At 41.4% G+C, this 17035-nt stretch overlaps 1 protein-coding gene across 7 annotated transcripts in view; it reads left to right on the forward strand.

Annotated features, from left to right (window-relative positions):
• LOC137269797 (protein wech-like) overlaps positions 1-17035 on the forward strand; it is a 298390-nt gene that overhangs the window by 183191 nt on the left and 98164 nt on the right. For 4 of the 7 annotated variants that reach the window (XR_010955060.1, XR_010955062.1, XR_010955059.1 and 1 more), the window contains exon 5: positions 1186-1242. The exons of 1 other annotated variant lie outside the window; for it this stretch is intronic. The gene's annotated coding sequence lies outside the window, so the exon portion shown is untranslated. Of the gene's footprint in view, positions 1-1185; positions 1278-11436; positions 11475-17035 lie in introns of those variants that run through there. 2 more of the 7 variants (XR_010955061.1, XM_067803637.1) reach the window with 2 other exon arrangements.

Below are 17035 nucleotides of genomic sequence, written 5' to 3' on the forward strand. Positions count from 1 at the left end.
GGTACTCGCGGGAGAAAAACAATAACAAAAGTTTACACCAGTCCACGGAAATAGCTCCGCATCAGTGCCCCTTTAAATGATCATTTGGATTGAAATGATTATATATTAAACTTTCCAGGCCTGTTAGTTAACCTTATTTTATATCTTTTAAGGAAACTCAAATTTCTAATTGTCCAACATTTTATTTATTTTTAATGTCCTTTAGTAAATGCAGTGAAAATTGGGAATTTCTTCTGCAATTTGTCGCAGATTTGGGGCTGAATATTGGCCTCGGAACAGGTGTGAACATCAGCATTCAGTATTGTTATGATTGTTGACAATGTGAAAATGTTAAGCAGTGTTAGAAAATAAGGGGACACTGGAGTCCTCAGGTTATGGGTGAAATGATGACTGCCAAGCAAGTAGTTTGCTGTGATAACCACCTGCAGCAAGTCACAAGCTTAAGTCATTATTTTGCATATACCACTAGGTAAAAAAGAAGAATACCTAGTTGACAGTCATCATTATTAAGGACAATGTGCAGATGTACTAATAATTATTTTTGAAAAAATTGAATGGTTCTGTATTTATTTATTGAAGATGTTTCCAATAAAACATTGAGGTAGAGGCATGTTTTTGGCAAACTTGATATGCCAAGCGAAATGTTCTTCTCGCGGTGGAATACCAGGAATAAGGTGAAGTGAAGTTAAGCCTTGTTCCAGTATCGCCCGGAGAGATGGTCAGATAACCACCCCAGGGGCTTATGGTTGTTATTTCACATATGCCACAAGTTCTAAGGCATACCTGTTTTAATTGAATTATTGTATATTGTTATAACCATGATTATATATATAATTCTACAGTGATATTACACTCAGTAACTCAAAACTAACAACTGAACTGTTAATACCATACAACAGGAAGGATTTTCTACATCCACGACACAGAACACAAAAAAACAGAAAATACGCTTTTGGCATATTTTTTTTCCAAATTTCAAATTTTGTGCCCAAAATTTGACATATACTGTAAACAATGATAAGTGAACACTATGTTAAACATGCAATAATAAAGAATAAGTGTTACCTACATACAGTGCAATATATGGAAAATATGCTGTTGGTAAAAGTTTTAGTGAATTGTTAATTTTTGTATTGTTGAGTACAGATATTTTTACATGTTGATTATTTTTTCTAAAACTAACAGACAAGAGATGACAGACCCCCAGGTGACAACCATTCACCCAGATGACAGACCCTCCAGGTGAACACAGTTCCCTCAGATGACAGACCCCACAGGTAACCACTGTCCCCTCAGGTAAACATTTTGTCCCCAGGTGACAGACCCCCATAAGGTGACCCATGTAGATACCCACAGGTGACAGACCCCATAAGGTGATCCATGTAGATAACCCAGGTGACAAACCCTCCCGCTAATGACTGACACCCCCAGGGGACACACCTTCCCCCAGGTGACAGACCCTCAGGAGGTGACCCATGTAGATCCTCCAGGTAAAACACCCTTCCCCAGGTGACCAACCCTCCCCCTGATGACAGAGTGAGTTTAGTTTTACGTCGCTCTCAACAATATTCCAGCTACGTGGCGGCGGCCTGTAAATAATCAAGTCTGGACCAAACAATCCAGTGACCAACAACATGAGCATCGATCAGCGCAACTGGGAACTGATGACGTATCAAAAAAGTCAGCGAGCCTGACCACCTGATCCTGTTAGTCGCCTCTTACGACAAGCATAGTTGCCTTTTAGGGCAAGCATGGGTTGCTGAAGGCCTCTTCCACCCCGGGACTTTCACGGGTCCCCTGATTATAGACCCTCCCAAATAACACAGCCTCCCACAGACAGCAGACCCCAATAAAGTGACCCATGTAGATAACCCTAGGCGACACACCCTCCCCCAGACAGCAGATCTCGAGAAGATGACCCATGTAGATAGCCCAGGTGACACAAACTCGCCCGGACAGCAGACCCTGAGAAGATGACCCATGTAGATGCCCCCAGGTGACACACCCTCCCCCAGATCATATGTCCTGAATCCTGAGTTAATAATTTTAGTGACAGCACCATCCACAAAACAGAAACAAAAAGTCAAATGCATACTCTTACAAAATACTATGTAAATTGTAAGCAAGAACGTCATTGGTCACTTCTGAAGAGCCAGATCATGACCCCTGTGATTCAATAATGGTTGAAAGCAGAACCCAGATGGCTAAAGAGGGTTCTCCATTCCCAGGAATCTAAGGAAGTTAGAGGTGATGAGCAAATAATTTTACATGCATATGAGGCAGAGAATGGTGAAGCCCAAACAGCTCAAGATTCTGACTGTGACACCTGCCATGATAGTGATGGCAGCATCTCAGATGCAGACAATTATTTGGAGGATGATGATGACTGAAGTCCTTAAAGGTCACATGCAACCCGGCAAAAAAACTCAAATAATTAGAACACTGATATCGCTTATTTGTGATAAATAATATACATTTCTGATTGTGAAAGAAAACCCAAATAAACGAAATTATAAGTGTACAACTACGAATCAAAAGTGCAATATTTTGTACTTAGATTTACTTCCCTTGAAACAAAGCTCCCGGGAGACTGAACCCAGTAGTCAGAGTGAGTGATTGTGCACTCTAGGGTAATAAAGACTTTTCAGTGGCTGGTTCATTTGCAGATACACTGAGGGTTGATTGTGTGTATATGGAGATGATCTGTTTGATTGGCATTTTAGAAATAGTTGAATAATAAGAAAGAAAGATTTTTTTTTATTGTGTATGATGCCACATTTTGGTATGGATTCATATACCGTTGTCAAGCAAGAGTGATAACGGTATAAGAATCCATACCAAAACGTCGCATCACATAAAGTAGAAGAAGGTGTCTTCCATAAAGGATGTATATATAGAGAAACTGACAATATGAGTTTGCTCCGGTGTCCGTCTGATCAAGTCATCTGAGAAAAATGGATGCAGTTTGTTCGCAACCCACAGACGTAATGACATGTTCAAGTATGATGATGATGATTATTACGGAGTTGTATGTTCAATGTGAATGACTACCCCCAGCACCCTCCTGCCTCCCTAGAATAATATGAGTGACCCCACCCCCCACCATAGCCATAAATTATGAATATGTCCCTTTGCAATAAAATTAGTATTTCAAATACTACGCTTTCTTGAAAACTTGGTTTGCAACTAAGTATGGAACCAGTGTATTTTTAATTACTGCAGACCCAATGTGCTTGTAATCACAAGAAATATCCCTGCACGCATCACTTACTGTGTTTTTGTGAGTCACCTTTCCAGTTCAAGCCGCGTGAACCTAATTCCCTGCACATGCACTACGTGTGCACCGCAGCACAGCTATTGAAACCACTTTTCACGCCAGGGCTGTGGTGACGTTAGAGGATATAACTTATAAAGTTAAATTTGAATTTTTGAGAATATGTTACTATAAATTCAAACCGAAAGGTGTCAGAATCTGCTAAGTTGTGTTTTGAGTTACATGTGACCTTAGATAATTTATTATGAAGATATTTATTCCCCGTATTGTGTTTTGCAATATTGAAATGGACTCAGTGTGTGCGTGTTTGTCTATTGCGGAACAAGACCCTTATTCTTGAAGCTTTTATAGCCCCAAGAATTCTTAACTTTGATCACAGCCAAAGTGAATGGGCATAAGAAGGTTGTGGGGCTATGAACGTTTGGAGAATTGCTAGCCTGATCTTTAAAACCATTCCAATATTTCCTTACCAAACTTGGCACATAGATAGGTCAGGTGGTGTACTGGTGCATTTTGGTAGATTGGGCATTCTGAATTGAATATTTAGGGCATTTCCATGGCAACAAATTTGCCTTCGACTCAAATTGGTGGTACAATGTATTCCTCTTTTCTGGAGCAGAACCTGTAAACCGTTCATTGTTTCTTTCCCAAGTTTCAAATTTACACATATCTAATGGTGAACTAGTGCCACTTGGTAGTTTCAGAATTCTGATTAAAATAATGTTTATGTTTCTGTGGCCAAAATTTTGACTTCAACTGAAGTTGGTGGTATTGCTCCTTTATGGAGCAGAACTTTAAAACCTTCGTCCACTATCCTACATACATGCCAAAATACTAGTAGTAGTAGTAGTTGACTTAATCATAGCTTGTAGATATATTCATGAAGAGTATTTTGCCATCAAGGGGATATTGATGACTTTGTCCTCTTCTCTGAAAATGTATGGATATTCATAGAGTATATCCCACCAATGACAGAGGCACAGAGTTAATAGTCTGAAACGATTAATTTGTGAAATGAATATTTTAGCTATTCGTGTATGCGCTGTTTTATTGTCTATAACTTATCATGAATTATTCTGGCCAGTAACGTGTCTGATGGGCCAGTGACATTATTGGGCTAGTGACAGTTTGAATCTATTTCTAACACTGCCCATGTGTATACCCAGGTGACACACCCTCCCGCAGATGACAGACCCCCATGAGGTGATCCATGTAGATAACCCAGGTGACTCCGCTTCCTCCAGATAGTAGACCCCCATAAGGTGACCCATGTATACCCCCATGTGACAAACCCTCCTCCAGGTAGTAGACCCCCCATAAAGTGACCTATGTATGCCCCCACCTGACAAACCGTCCTCCACATAAAAGACCCCCATAAGGTGACCCATGTATACCCCCATGTGACAAACCCTCCTCCAGGTAGTAGACCCCCCATAAAGTGACCTATGTATGCCCCCACCTGACAAACCGTCCTCCACATAATAGACCCCCATAAGGTGAGTAATGGAGTGAATGGGAAAATGATTAAATATTGTAAGCAGTTCTGAACAGGGTTTTAGGGTTTTCATCAGGCTTTTAGAAGTGGATTCACAGTTGGTGGCTTTGAGTTCTGATGGTAAAGTGTTCCATAATTAATTGTAAATGTTGATGAGCTCTTTGAGGTATTTAGGCCTGTTTATCCCTGTAGAAGGCTCGGTAAGTCAGTAACAGGATTTTGTAGGAGATACGCTGTGGACAGGCAACCAGTGGAGGGATTCCAGAACTGGAGTGATGTGGTCGGTGTGTCATTTACGTTTAATCAGTCTCACAGCAGAATTTTGTACTGTTTGCAGATGTGGTAGAATATGTAGATTCTGTATAGTTTCCAGTTAATGTGTCAAAAATGGCCATAGACAACAGTGTCCAAATACATGCTAGCATCGGTATATTTTCTATTGTTTCTTGTTAAAACTGTAGAAATAGTCAAGTGGTCAAATAGACTGTACAGTGTCCAAATACATGCTAGCATGTGTAGATTTTGTATAGTTTCCGGTTTATGCTGTACAAATGGTCAAGTGGTGAAACAGACTGTACTGAGTAAAGATACAGGCTAGGATGGGTAGATTTTACATGGTGTCCAGATAATGTTGTAGGAATGGTCAAGTTGTCAAGCAGACTGTACAGCATCCAGATACAGGGTAGGATGGGTAGATTTTCCGTAACTTCCAGTAAATTCTGTAGGAATGATCAAGTGGTCAAATGGAGTTGACAGTGTCCAGATGCCTGATGGCATGGGTAAACATTGCATTTTTTCCAGTTGATGCTGTAGAAATGGACAAGTGGTGAAACAGACTGTACAGTGTCCAGATACATGCTAGCATGGGTAGATTTTGTACAGCTTCTTGTTAATGTGGTACAAATGGTCATACATACTGGTATGGGTAAATTTGGATAACTTCCAGTAAATGCTGTAGACATGGTCAAGTAATAAAGCAGACTGTAGAGTATCCAAATACATGAAATAGCATGATCAGATTTTGCATAACTTCAGTTAATGCAGTAGAAATGGTCCAGTGGTCAAACAGACTGTATGGTGTCTAAATGCATGCTGGGATGGGTAAATTTAGATAACTTCCAGTTAATGCTGTAGAAATGGTCAAGTGCATGTGGTCAAAGAGACTGTACTGTGTCCAGATACCGGGTATGGATAGCGTTTACATAGTTAATGCAGTAGAAATTTTCAATTGGTCAAACAGACTATACAGTGGCCAGATACATGCTAGTATGTGTAGATTTTGCATAACTTCCAGTTAATGCATTAGAATTGGTTTAGTGGTCAAATAGACTGTACGGTGTCCAAATACATGCACAGGCATGGGTAAATTAGGATACCTTCCAGTTAATGCTGTAGATATGGTCAAGTGGTCAAATAGACTTCTGTGTCCAGATAGAGGCTTGAATAGTTAGATTTTACATAGTGCCAAAGTGACGCTGTAGAAATTGCCAAGTGGTAAAACAGACTGTACAGTGTCGAGATAGATGCTAGCATGTGTAGATTTTTGCATAACTATCAGTTAATGCTGCAAAAATGGTCAAGTGGTAAATCAGACTGTAGTGTCCAGATACATGCTGGTATGGGCAAATTTTGTAGAACTTGCAGTTAATGCTGTAGAAATGGTCAAGTGGTCAAATAGACTGTACTGTGTCCAGAAACAGGCTAGGATGGGTAGATTTTGTACAGCTTCCAGTTAACGAGGTACAACTTGTCAAGTGGTGATATAGACTGTACAGTGTCCAGATACATACTGGCATGGGTATATTTTGTATAGTTTCCTGTTCATGCTGTAGAAATGGTCAAGTGGTCAAATAGACTGTCCACTGTACAAATACATGCTAGCAGGAGTAGATTTTGTGTAGCTTCCTGTTCATGCTGTAGAAATGGTCAAGTGGTCAAACAGACAGTACAGGATCGATATGCATTCTTCTGGCATGTGAAGATTTTGCAAGTGGTCAAGTGGTCAAACAGACTGTACAGTGTCCAAATACATACTGGCATGGGTAAATTTGCATAAGTTCCAGTTAATGCTGTAGAAATGGTCAAGTGGCAAAGGAAACTGTACAATGTCCATATGCATGCTAGCCTGTGTAGGTTTTGTACAGTTTCCAGTTAATGCTGTAGAAATGGTCAAGTGGTCAAATGGTGTCCACATGCATGCTAGGATTGGTAGATTTTGCCTTACTTCCAGTTGCTGTAGGATGAGTGAATGAGTCTAGCTTTAAGCCATTGTATAGAGATACTGTATAGAGGCCAGATATGTACTCACTTGGGTGGATTTAGATTACAGGGTGTGTTCAGTTTGGTTTTCGTAGCTTCAGGTTTAAGGTATTCCCTGGAAGTCACCAAGTGAGTGAGTGTGTTAAGTTTTACTCTGCTTTCAACAATAATCCAGCTATATTGCGGCAGTCTGTAAGTAATCGAGTCTGGACCAGACAATCCAGTGATCAATAGCAAGAGTATTTGCGCAGTTTGGAATGGATGACGTGTCAAGTAAGTCAGTGAACCTGACCAGCCGATCCTGTTAGTTGCCTCTTATGACAAGCATATTAGCTGTTTATAGCAAGCATTGGTTGCTGAAGGCCTCCTCTACCCTTTTACCCTCATGGTTAGATTACATTTACAGGGTACTAGTATCTTCAGGGTGGTTTGTGTAGTTTCAGGTTAAAGGTATTCTTTAGAAATAATGAAGTAATGACACAGAGAGTGTATAGAGGCCAGATACATGCTGGCTTGGGTAGTTTTAGATTACAGGATGTCTTCAGGGTGGTTTGTGTACTTTCAGTGTAAAGGCATTCTTTTGAAGTCATGAAGTAGTGACACAGTGTACATGGGTCGAAGTCATCAGTTTATAGAGGCCTGATACATGCATGCTTGGGTAGATTACAATTACAGGGTATCTTCAGGGTGGTTTGTGTAGTTTAAAGTTAAATATATTCTTTAGAAGTAATGACGTAATGATACTGAGAGTGTATAGATGCTGGCTTGGGTAGATTTAGATTAAAGGGTGTCTTCTGTGTGGTTTGTGTAGCACCAGGTTAAAGGTATTCTCTGGAAGTCATCAAGTAGACCGTATAGAGGTGAGATACATATAAGCTTGGGTAGATTTAGATTACAGGGTGTATTCAGGGTGGTTTTGTGTAGCTTCATATGACAGGTATTCTCTGGCAGTCAGAAGAACACTAGGTATAGAGGTGAGATATATGCTAGTTTCAGTACATTTAGATTACAGGGTGTCTTTCAGAGGGTGGTTTGTGTAACTTCAGGTTAAAGGTTTCTCTGGATGTTATGAAGTAGTTGCAAAGTGTATAGAGGCCAGATACATATGAAGGTATGAAGTAGTTATGACATAGTTACATGGTGTATAGAGGCCAGATATGTACTCACTTGGATGGATTTAGATTAAAGGGTGTCTTCAGAGGGTGGTTTGTGTAGCTTCAGGTTAGAAGTTTACTGTAGGGTGTGTTCAAGTTGGTTTGTGTAGCTTCAGGTTGAAGTTAACTGTGGAAAATATCACTGTTGGTCAAGGAAACTATACAAAGAGGCCAGATACATGCTAGCATGGGTAGATTTAGATTACAAGGTGTCTTCAGGATGGTTGGTTTATGCTAGCATGGGTAGATTTAGATTACAGAGTTGTCCTCAGGGTGGTTGGTTTATGCTAGCATGGGTAGATTTAGATTACAGGGTGTCTTCAGGATGGTTGGTTTGTGCTAGCATGGGTAGATTTAGATTACAGGGTTGTCCTCAGGGTGGTTTCTTTAGCTTCAGGTTAAAGAGATGGTGAGGTATCCCAGTGGTTAAAGCGTTTGTTATTCACACCTAGTTAGGGTTTGACTCTCCAATTTTGTGAAGGTGGATAGCACAGCCTTATTTTAAAGGTGTTTTCTGTAAGTGTTGGTCAGGCAGACTCTATACAGGCCAGATATAGCGTAGCTTGTGTATGTTTTGATTTTGTGGGAATGGTTTGCACATCTTCAGATTGACAGTATTTTCTGGACATTGTCTATATGGAGCGTGCTCCAGGTGGCACACCCTCACCCAGATGACTGACACCCCTTGCCACCACTTGCCTCTATGGAGATGTGACGAAAGTGACACACCATACCCACGATTACTGTCACCTCTCACCTTAGTTGTGTCTTATCTAGAGTGCCCCAGGTGACACGCTCCCCAAGATGACTGACACCCCTCACTCCCAGATGTCTATATGGAAAGTGATCCAGGTGCCACATTCTCCCCCTGATAACTGACACCCCTCATCCACAACTGTTTATATTGAAAGTGACTCATTCGACTGACACCCCTCATCTCCAGCTGTCTATATAGAGCTTGACCCAGGTGACACACCTCCCCCAGATAACTGACACCCCTCATCCCCAACTGTCTATATAGAGATTGACCCAGGTGACACAAATGCCGTAGGAATGTCAAGTGGTGAAACAGACTGTACAATGTCTAGATACATGTTGTGTTTTGTACAGTTTCCAGTTACTGTGGTACAAATGGTCAAGTGGTAAGACAGTGTTGAGATCCATATAGGTATGGGTAGATTTCACATAACGTCCAGTTAATGCAAAAACAGACTGTACAGTGTCCAGAAACCTGCTAAAATGGGTACATTTTACATTTACATCCAGTTACTGTGGTACAAATGATCAAGTGGTAAGATAGAGTATACAGTGTTGAGAGCCATACTGGTATGGGTAGATTTTACATAACGTCCAGTTAATGCTGTTAAAATGGTCAAGGGATCAAGAAAACTGTACAGTGGTCAAGTAGTCAGATAGACTGTACAGTGTAAAGATACAGGCTAGCATGGTAAGATTCTACAAAGCATCCAGTTAATGTTGTAGAAATGGTCAAATAGACAACAGTGTCCAAATACATGTGAGAATTTGTAGATTTTAGGAAGCTGGTCAAGGAGACTGTACAGTGCCCAGATGTATACTTGCATGGGTAGATTTTGTACAGTTTTCAGCTAATGCTGTAGAAATGGTCATGTCAAACAGACTGTACAGTGTCGAGATATGTGCTAACATGGGTAGATTTTGCATAAGTTCCAGTTAATTCTGTAGAAATGATCAAGTGGTCAAATAAACAGGAATGGTCAAGTAATGAAACAGACTACAGTGTGCAGATACAAGCTAGGATTTGTAGATTTTGCGTAGTGTCCAATTTATGCTGTAGGAATGGTCAAGTGTTGAAGCACACTTGAAGTGTCCAGGTACAAAGTAGAATGGATAGATTTTGCGTAACTTCCAGTTAATGCTGTAGAAATGTGTAGTGAAAGGATAGGTAGATCTTACATTGTGTCAAGTTAAAGCTTTAGAAATGGTCACGTGGTCAAAGACACTTTATCGTGTCCAGATACAGGCTAGCATGTGTAGATTTTGTGTAGCTTCCAGTTAATGCTGTAGAAATGGTCAAGTGGTCAAATAGACTGTACACTGTCCACATACATGCTAAAAGGGGTAAATTTTGTGTAGCTGCCCATCAGTGCTGTAGAAATGGTCAAGTGGTCAAGTAGTCAACCGTGTCCAGATGCATTCTAGCAAGGGATGAATTTTTTGCAGGTTCCAGTTAATGTTGTAGATATGGTCAAGTAGACAAACAGACTGTACACTCTCCAGATACATGCTAGCAAGGGGAGATTTTTTGTAGGATCTAGTTAATGCTGTAGAAATGCTTCAGTGGAGAAATAAACTGTACCGTGTGTCCAAACACATGCTAGCAGGGTTATATTTTGTAAAGGTTCCAGTTAATGCTGTAGAAATGGTCAAGTGGTCAAATAGACTGTACATTGTCCAGATATCTGAGAGCTGAAGTAGATTTTTTTGTAGCTTCCTGTTAATGCTGTAGAAATGGTCAAGTGATCAAATAGACAACACTGTCCAGATAGATGCTGTTAAGGTTAGGTTTTGTATAGCTTCCAGTTAATGCTGTAGAAAGAGGAAATGAGTCTAGCTTTAAGCCTCACTCAGGAATATTCCAGCTGATGGCAGTCTGTAAATAATCAAGTCTGGACCAGAGAATACAGTGATCAACATCATGAACATCGATCTGCGCATTTGGGAATCGATGAGGTGTCAACCAAGTCAGCTAGTCGGACTGTGTGATCCTGCTAATCACCTATTATGCCAAGCATATTCAGATTCAGACTTTTTAGCAAAAGTAAGAGGTGTATTTCGTTTCTGGAGCACATCTACAAAAGTTACTAATATCTGTGTGCTAAACTTGGCAGATATGTAGGGGAGACCATATTGTGGTGCCTTTTGCTATTTACAATTTTTTGTGATTTATCATTTTCTGAGTTTCCACGGAAACGACTCTAACTTAGTCTCAAAATGGAGGGATTGTCTTTGTGTCTGGAGCACAACTAGAAAACTATTTAATATCTTACAGCAAAACTTTTTGAGGCAGACCACAAAGTGGTGCCTTTTGCTATGTGCACGTTTTTGTGATTTATTATTTTCATGTTTCCATGGAAACATTTTTGACCTAAGTCTCAAAAGTGAGAGGTGTGTTTTGTTTCCAGAGCACAACTCAGAAACTTCCTAACATCTGTATGTAAAACTTGGTAGATATGTGTGGAAGACCCCAAAGTGGTGCCTTTTGTTATTTACAGGTTTTTGTGATCATCATTTTCCCAGAGTCCACAGAAACAATTCTGACTTCGTCTCAAAGTGGAGGGATGGGCTTCGTTTCTTGAGCACAACTCGAAAACTTTCAGCAGAACTTGGCAGATATGTGAGGCAGACCCCAGAGTGGTGCCTTTTGAAGGTACTCTCTGGAAGTAATGACTGTGTGTAAAGGCAAAATACATGCTAGCTTGGGTAGATCATGATCACAGGGTGTTTTCAGGGTGGTTTGTGTAGAAGTTTAAACTTATTATCTGGAAGTCATGAAGTGGACTGTGTATGGAGGCCACATACATGCTAGCTTGGGTAGATTCAGATTACAGGATGTCTTCAGGGTGGTTTGTCTAGCTCAGGTTAAAGGTATTCTCTGGAGGTCACGAAGTAGAGTTTGTGTAGAGGCCAGATACAGGCTAGTGTGTTTAAATTTTTATTACATCTTCTGTTCAGGCTGGTTTGTATAGCTCCAGGTTAATTTTAATTTGTGGAAGTCCTGAAGTAGACTGTGCATAGAAGCCAGATACATGCCACCTTGGGTAGATACAGGTGGCACCATGTGTTCAGGGAGGTGTTTGTAGCTCCAAGGTAAAGATATTCTTTGGAAGTCACTAAGTAGAATGTGTATAGAGGCCAGATACATGCTAGGTTTGGTAGATTTAGATTACAGGGTGTCTTCAGTGTGGTTTGTGTAGCGTAAGGTGAAAAGTGTCCCCAGGAGATCATTAACTAGACTGTGTATAGAGTCAGGAGAAATGTTAGGGTGTTAATTTTAGACGGCTGGGTGTGTTTAGGATGGTTTGTGTACCTCAGGTTAGAGGTATTTTCTGGATGTCATGAAAAAAACTATGTATAGAGGCGAGATACAGCCAGCTAGAGTAGATTCAGAAAACAGGTGTGTGTCTTCAGAATTGTTTTTGTAGCTCAGTTTAAAGATTTTATCTGGAAGTCATGAATGAAAGTATGTATAGAGGCCAGATACATGCTAACTGGGGTAGATTCAGATTTTCACGTTGTCTTTATGGAGGGGTGTATAGCTTCAGGTTAATGGTATTTTCTAGAAGTCATCAAGTAGATTGCGTGTAGAGGTTAGATGCATGCTGGCTGGGATAGAGTTAGATTGCAGGGTGTCCTGAGGGTGCTTTGTGTACCTCCAGTTTAAAGGTATTCTCTAGAAATCATTAACGTGACTGTGGATAGATGCCATATACATGCTAGCTTGGGTAGGTTCAGATTACAGGGTGTCCTCAGGGTGGTTTGTGTACCTCCAGTTTAAAGGTATTCTCTGGAAATGATGAACGTGACTGTGGATAGATGCCATATACATGCTAGCTTGGGTAGGTTCAGATTACAGGTTGTCCTCAGGGTGGTCTCAGGGTGGTTTGTGTAGCTTAGTTTAAACATTTTATCTGGAAGCCATGAAGTAGAGTATATATATATAGGTCAGATAGATGCTAACTGGGGTAGATTAAGATTTTCAGGGTGTCTTCAGGGTGGAGTCAGGCCAGATGCGTGCTGGCTGAGTAGTATAGGGAATAGGGGTTTTGGCTCACTTTCAAGAAATGTCTCTACAAAGCCTTATTTACTAAATAAGGCTTTGGTTGGGACCTTAGATCTTGCTACTATTACCCCTACTACAAAAAGGTTGGGTGTCTATGAAACAGTTTACCGTGTATTGGTTGGAGGTAACACTGTGCCGTACGGTACGATCAATAATTCTTCTCTTACAAACCCCCTACCCGGCCCATCCCTTAAGTAGTACAAGTTAGGTTCGTCGGCTTTCATATCCACTTTATCTATGTTGTAAGTTTTGACTGACCATATAGGATCGGTGGCCCGCTTACGGCTATCGCCCTCGTGTTCCCCTACTACTTAACGTTTGTGCCTATGTCATGTTTATATCGATGAAACAGTTTAACGTGAACCGCCTACGATCTCTTTGGTGTTCATAATAAAGGCTTGCTGGGCTTTTTGTATCCCCTGTTCTATGTACTTTTTTTTCTCGTCCTCGCTGATAGCAGACTTACGAGACTTGGATCGAATATCTTGTTTCATTCCGTTATATTTTTTGAGTTCAGAGAGGATTGAACGAAACTCCTCTTCTGAGATCTTACTGTCAGAGAGTGCCGTGGAAATTCGCTCACTCACTGTGTTCAGCTTTGCTTCGGCCAGAACCCTGATCTCGTCGTGTTTCAATGCCTTACGATTAAGCCTGCGTGATACTAACTTAAGCGCCAACCCTGCCAACCCTGCCACCCCAGCTGTTATTTCAATACCTAGCACTATAGGTGCAGCCACGATGGTAGCCAACAATCCAACACCTGCCGCCCCTAGTCCCATGCTGGTTGCCATAAGGGTAGTGTCAGCCCCGTCCACGATATTGAAAGCTCTATTATACTTTTTACATAGTGCTTTCCGCGTGTCACGGTCTTGTTCTAGTTGACGTTTCACATCACATAACTGCCTCAAGCGGAACCCATCTACGGTTTCCAGCGTCTTCGCTACTTTCTCTACGACTGGGTACAGACCCATCCTATAATGTATATTTTGAAATATATTTTAATTGGGTTTCAGTTAAAAACCTATCAATGTATTTGAAACCTACAAGGGATAGATTATAACTAATGCTAAGATGTGAGAGACCAATAGACTTTTCTGTTGTAATAAAAACCCCACGGAGGCTTATTACACGGTTTATAGGACCCGTGGGGGTATCCCGTTGTATAACAATACGGCAATATTGACCTACGTGTTCGGTATACCAATGTATTACCAACCCGGGTAAAATTTGTTGTCCTTTCGAGGAGTTTTCATTGTCAAAATACATAAAGAAGACTTCTATGATGATTGTGTAGGAGTAGGATGTTCTATCAAAAACCCTCTGGGGATAAAGATTACTGTTAAATGTTAATTTATGATCTACTGTTCCAGTGCTTAATAAAATTTTTTCTTCCCTAAAATCTATCGTGGCTACTTTATTCACGTTATGCTCCAGAATGAAATCCCCGGGCCAGATACCGTTATTCCTAATCTTAGAGACAACCCCCAATCCTACCCCCTCCTCTTTTAATGTGATATAAGGTGAGGCGAGTGTTAAGTTGATCAGCCATTTGGGCTCTTTTAAATCTGATAACGACACCCGTCTGTACACGTTGTCTTTGAAGTGCAGGATATATAAGGTGTCTTCCTCACCAGGCTGATCGAATCCCTCCGTATCTCCTAAGTCGTTAAGCGTAGTGTTGGGATGATGACTGGTCATTATTATACTATTACGATATAATTTCCAACTGGTTTTCTGATAATAATTCAGGGGTTAACTTCATACCCATGAAGTGTATGTTGTCAGGCAGGAAGATATTGATTAGTGATATCTTGTTTTCCACGATCACGTTGACCCCCTGCAGACTGGTGTTGGAGCCGACACCCACCCGCACGTAAACGTTGCAAACTTGATACTGGTGTCGTTTCACCCACCCGAGTTTGATCCCCTTCACGATCTCGACATCATTCCCCGATGGTTCCCCTAGGTAGACTTTGATGATCAGTGTTGAGTTTGCCGGTAGACTCTCTAGTATCTTGACCACGCCTTCGAATTCAGACACCAACTGCAATGTCACGTTTTGTATGGCCGGTTTACTCGATAGCATGTGGGCTGCCATAGTGTTGACTGGGCTGACGACTACGCTACGTCTCTGAGTTGGGACATAAGCCACGAGCAGGGTTCCATTGTTCACAACTTTGTTTAGGTGGTTGTCTTTGTTATCCGTAAACACGTAAGGGGAGACGAGTCTAATATTGAGAAACCAGTCGTCGTTATCGGGTAACAACACCCACTTGTTATCTTCGGTGAAGACGAGCATATATGGTTTGTTTTGGACGACGGTAGTGCTCTCAACATCGTCTAAGTCGAACAGTTTACCACCGAACGATGGGTATATTATCCAATTATTATCACCGGTGTTGACAAGGGCGTACTTAGTGTTGACTGTTGCTCTTGTGGTATCTATCATATCACTTAGGGTTCCACCGGAGGGGATTTCAACGCGTTTGTAAATGTTGTTTTTCAGTTGCAAGGCGTACGATTTACCATCTACTCCGGGAGCATCGAAACCGCGCGTGTCTCCGAGGTCGGAGATCCCGATATTAACGCATTTTTTCACTCCGGGCCCTTGTGCGCTGGTCATTTTACATGAAGCGTTAAGCTGAGGTATCCTATATTTACAGGATTATGATTTATATCTAACACCGATATTGTCAGCTCAGGTATGTTGCCCTGGGTTAATCTCTTATACTGCCGTGGTGAAAACGACTCAGTTCTACCGTCGTTGTATTTCTCAGTTTTCACCGGCACTGCTCTCAGTATAGTGGAAGGGTGACCTCCTTGAATGTTATACGTTGTGCTCACCTGACCGAGATGAATGTACAGCTCTCGGTACGGTACTAGGTCGGGTAACTTCGTACCTGTGACGGTTGTTGTTGGTTTTATCTCGTCAGGAGACATACCGAGTATCCTAGCTAATGGTCGGCCGAGCCTCAAGGAGGTTCTTCCGTTGTTGATTAACACCACTGTGCCGTTTGAGTCGTTCATCTTGAGTTCGGCTCCCAGGGGTTTGAAGACCTCGTCGTTTAGAGAGCACACGCTATAGTAGCCGTCAGTTATCTGACTGCGAGTTCCACTGACGAACAGCCTATTGTTGCTGACGTTGATGTTAGTCCATTGCGGTAGGTAGGTGATATCGCAGAGTGCGACTTCGAGTTGACCTGACGTGTTATCGATCGCGTGCGTCAGCTGAACGGCCTCACCGCTCGTTATTCCTGGAAGTGTTATGTACATGTTATAATATATGAATTATATATTATAATATGGATTTAGCACACTTGAAAATCGTGGTGAATGCAGATGGTACGGGGTTTAAAACAACCTTTATTAATATCTTTGAAAAATATGTCGTGTCCGTTAATAACGCGCAGGCGGTGGTAAACTGGAATCAAAACCCAATGCAGTTTTGGCAGAACCAACTCAACTTTGCTGTGTGGTGTGCGACGACAGGGTCGGGTGTGACACTAGACTACGGTATAGACGAACTGAGTAAGGCGGTTATTTTGTTTCATATTTATTATCAAACGAGACGAATATTAAAGGAAATAAAGGCTCCTCTTCCCCAAGATATAGGGTGGAGTATGACGAATAACGGCTATGATAGACGCGCTTATGAACGTATTTGTGGGGAGTTTGAGATTCCAACGAATAAAGACTTTCGCCTTCCTGGTGTGAACCATGGTCTCGGTATAGTTCTCGTGTACTTCTACAGGTCCGGAACATATTATGCCGGTTCTAAAGATGGTTCATACAACCCAAACCGTCATACATTTACAGGCCCCACAACGAATGAAAAGATCCATGTCAGCTGTATAAAGCAAACCAATCCTGATGCAGCCACAGCCTGGACTAAAATGATCTCAAAAACATCGAAAGGATTCACTCGTGCTGGTACAATACGCTTGAACGACTCGATTCGAACGTACGTGTGGGCGCTGTTGGGTGCGCAGTCGATGACGCGTTCCAACATCCTCGGTAAGGGAACTGCTTAC

This window comes from Haliotis asinina, unplaced genomic scaffold, assembly GCF_037392515.1.
Source record: "Haliotis asinina isolate JCU_RB_2024 unplaced genomic scaffold, JCU_Hal_asi_v2 scaffold_17, whole genome shotgun sequence".
Classification (NCBI taxonomy): domain Eukaryota; kingdom Metazoa; phylum Mollusca; class Gastropoda; order Lepetellida; family Haliotidae; genus Haliotis; species Haliotis asinina.